General features: G+C 40.9%; 1 non-coding gene across 1 annotated transcript; it reads right to left on the bottom strand.

Annotated features, from left to right (window-relative positions):
- Positions 1-204: 204 nt before the first annotated feature.
- On the bottom strand, positions 205-277 carry TRNAK-UUU (transfer RNA lysine (anticodon UUU)). The gene has a single exon. It is a non-coding gene; the product is annotated as a tRNA-Lys (tRNA).
- Positions 278-4,470: the final 4,193 nt, after the last annotated feature.

Below are 4,470 nucleotides of genomic sequence, written 5' to 3' on the forward strand. Positions count from 1 at the left end.
ACACCCAATTAGAAAATAATGAGTGTTAAAACAACCACAATCTGGAAAGAATTGTGACTGTTGCACGTTGTTTTAGGCGTTGTATGAAATAATACCAGATACAAGTCATGTAATAACCAGAACAACGCTTAATCCTCATGCACACTCAAGAATCACCTAAGAACGAAGTCAAGGTACGTGCTAGGTTTATGGTAAAATGCAAGGCGCCTGAACAGGGACTTGAACCCTGGACCCTCAGATTAAAAGTCTGATGCTCTACCGACTGAGCTACCCAGGCTCGTAAAAAATAATGCTGGATACAAGTCATGTAATAACCAGAACAACGCTTAATCCTCATGCACACTCAAGAATCACCTAAGAACGAAGTCAAGGTACGTGCTAGGTTTATGGTAAAATGCAAGGCGCCTGAACAGGGACTTGAACCCTGGACCCTCAGATGAAATAATACCAGACACAGGCAATGGCATGAATGGTACAGTCCTGCAAGAAAGCTCTTTTCCAATCTTATACAGCTCTTTTAGGAAAATCAAATATGACTTTAAAATTTCACTTTGTTCTACAAAAACTTTTAACATCACAGATAACATAGATCAAGAAGCAAATGTTTGATAGTGTCTGTCAGATCGCCTACGCAGCTGTTTCTGAGAGTGGCATACCTTGTTTCCCCGAGAAAAAAGGCCTACCCCAAATATAAGCTCTAGCAGGATTTTTCGGTCTTCTTGGAGTATGCTTAAAATATAAGCCCTACTCCAAAAACAAGCCCTAATTGTTTGTCATCATACCAAAAGTAGAAATAGTACCAGCACAATTCTGTAAAAATTTTATAAATTTATTCAAATGCAAAAAGGCATTAAAACAAGACAGTAGGTGTATAAAAAATATGAAACCGTATAAGATAGCTACAGGTAACGCATTTCTAGCCCAAAGTGGCCCTTACTTTAAGGTTGAATAAACGGAATAAATTGTACCTAACTGAATAAATATAAATTTCATTATCAGTCAACTTTTATACAATAAACAAAATAACTATAAAATAAACTAATATTCTCAACATAGACATTAAGACCCTTGGGGGTCACAGTTCCCAACTTAAAAATCCAGAAATATTCCCTCCTGATGAGTCTACTATATCTATCACCAATATCATCCGGGATTTGTTCTAGAAAATTAATTGAAGGTCTACCGTATTCTTTTGATGGCCCAAAAGAAAATGTTTGGAAAGATTGTGGGTCACTATGCCATGAAGGATATTATGGCGATGTTTGTTCATCCTACAATGTACTGGTTGGATAGTACGGCCGACATATTGGAGTCCACATTTGCATTCCAACACGTAGATCATCTAGGATGACAGACAATTTAACATTTGATCAATCTTACACACAATACCTGTGATCCCAACTTAAAAATCCAGAAATATTCCCTCCTGATGAATCTACTATATCTATCACCAATATCATCCGGGATTTGTTCTAGAAAATTAATTGAAGGTCTACCGTATTCTTTTGATGGCCCAAAAGAAAATGTTTGGAAAGATTGTGGGTCACTATGCCATGAAGGATATTATGGCGATGTTTGTTCATCCTACAATGTACTGGTTGGATAGTATGGCCGACATATTGGAGTCCACATTTGCATTCCAACACGTAGATCATCTAGGATGACAGACAATTTAACGTTTGATCAATCTTACACACAATACTTGTGGTCTTTGATGTGAAAGTATTGATTTCATGTGAAATTAGCCCACAACACAAACATTTTTTATTTCCGCATCTAAAAACTCCAGGGACTTTTTACCAGCGGGCTACTGTTATTCGGTTCTACATAGCCAGTAGAGTTTTGTCTTGCACTAGGGGCCCCTAGATCAAGACAAAACTCTGCTGGCTATGTAAGACCAAATAATAGTCTGCCCGTTAGTAACAGTTGGTGGTATTATATATGTACATATATATACTTATATATGTACATATATTGTATTATTTTTTATGTACATATATTATTAATTAATTGTATTTGTTATTATATATCTCTAGCTCGTGTTCATTTAGTAATGATCACCCCCCTTGAGGCATTTACTTATATCTGGTCCAATTTAATTAATGCCCAATTAGTTGGTGTGTGTGTGTGTATATTTATATATACACACCGGTCTTTTGTGGTTACTTACGCCTGAGGAAGGGGACATTTTTATTGTGGGTCCCAGAAACGCGTAGTGTTTTATAATTTCATGTTTTGCTAACCTTCTTAGATGAAATATTTTTAGAATCCTTTGGGTCTGTAGCGCCTCTGTCAAGGCCTCAACTTTTTTCTCCTGTGATTGATTTACCACTTTCTTGCAGCTGCAGGAGAAATGCTCTGAGTGCAGCAACAGTTCCATTAGAAATCACCTACCGAATCTTCCATTAATCGCCGGCATGACAGGTTTCAATCCTGGTCTGTGCCTGATGGCCGCTGTCGGTGTCAGCCTTGGTCCGTAACAATTGTGGCGAATGTCTCCTTCACTGTGGTGCAGGAGCTGGAGAAGGAATTTTTTGGTCTCCACTCCACGCTGGATCCTGGCATCCTTATGGTTTGACATCGCCACTGCTGGGCCGATCTGTGGCAATTGACCTCGTGATCACCAGAGTTGTGCAAGGGTGCACAACCACTCAGGTGAGCTGCTTTCATTCTTTCCCAGCAAATTTGCTAAGCGGATTCACACAGGAGCACTCTTCTCTGTTTTCTTACATTATCTGTGATCAAAAAATTGGCCTTAAAGAATGGGCTGGAGCCCAGGATCTCTCCTCGGTTCCGTATTCCTTCCACTGAACCAGATATTGGTGGTCATTCTGGACCTTTCAAGAATCCACTATTCTCTGCACCTTGTACTCTAAGTTCCTATCAATGGAAACAGTAGGAGCCAGAGACGAATGTGACAACACTGGTGAGACAAACTACTTTTACAGGGATCTGTGGAACATGCTAGGGATCACAAAGACTAAGGAAGTTTCAATCTAAAGGCAACTGGATCGACTACCTCAAAAATCTCATATGAGCCCATAAATTTAGGACCTAACTTCGTTGATGGCACCTACAACTTAATATTTTTGGAAGAAGACAGGACCTGACTAATGCTTCCTATTGGCCTTCCATTTTTTATGAAGTTGAGCCACCCAAATATTCTTTTGAACCGCCCTCCAAACATTTCCGAGTTTCTGTATGGTGACTTCTACACAAGGACACCCAGAACTCATCCTACAAAATTCACCAAAATGATGAGGAAATCCATAATTATAAAAGAAAGATGAAGTACCAGTGAATTTTTTGACCCGACTGTTAAAAAACAACTCAGCAAATATGAGAACCAGCCCTCCTGCTTAGCTGCAATTAAACATCTTAAAATTTGCTTCAATTACTTATTTGTCCTCTCAGGCTGACCCTTAAGGGTGCGTTTCACGCTGCGACATCACTAGCGATAGCTAGCGATGTCGTGCACTATAGCACCCGCCCCGGTCCTTCGTGCGACATTTAGTGATCACTGCCGTACCGAACATTATCACTATGACAGCATCACACGCACATACCTTTTCAGCGACGTCGCTGTGACCCCCGAACAATCCCTCCTTCAAGGGGGAGGTGCGTTCAGCATCATAGTGACGTCACTGCGGCGTCACTAAGCGGCCACCCAATAGCAGAGGAGGGGCGGAGATGAGCGGCCGGAACGTGCCACCCACCTTCTTCCTTCCTCATTGCCAGTGGACGCAGGTAAGGAGATGTTCGTCGTTCCTGCGGTGTCACACATAGCGATGTGTGACGCCGCAGGAACGATGAACAACCAGCGGCATGCACCACCAATGATAATATGAAAAGGAGCGACGTGTCAACAATCAACGATTTTTGACGTTTTTTGCGATCGTTGATCGTCGCTCCTTGGTGTAACATTCTGCGATGTCGCTAATGGCACCGGATGTTCGTCACTAACGTCGTGACCCCGACGATATATCGTTAGCGATGTCGCAGCGTGTAAAGCACCCTTTAGTTTCAAGGTGATAAGCAGAGGAAAATGACAAATCAATCTCCAATATTTTACAAGATGCTCTTCAAAATTTGGAGACAAATTGCACCCCCTTATCAGATACAATGTTCAGAGGAATTCCATGCCATTTTACCACATGACTGATAAACAAACTGGAAAGCATTTTGGCATTAGATAACCCAGATAACGTAACGAATTAGGATTGTCTACTGAATTGGTCGATTACCATTCAAATCACAGTTTTCCGACCAGACAAAGGCAAATCAAAAATGAACTACATGGACAAATGAGTCCACAGTCTTTTTAGAATTCCCAATGGAGCCAGTTCCCTGGCCGGCTGGCTATAGTTTCACAAGCGGATACAAAATCTTTAACATCGTTATGCATGAATGACCATCAAAAGAGTTTAGCAATAGCTGTCTGAGTAGCTGTGACCCCTGGTGACTACTCAA

The sequence above is a fragment of the Anomaloglossus baeobatrachus genome, chromosome 2, assembly GCF_048569485.1.
Source record: "Anomaloglossus baeobatrachus isolate aAnoBae1 chromosome 2, aAnoBae1.hap1, whole genome shotgun sequence".
NCBI classification, from domain to species: Eukaryota; Metazoa; Chordata; class Amphibia; order Anura; family Aromobatidae; genus Anomaloglossus; species Anomaloglossus baeobatrachus.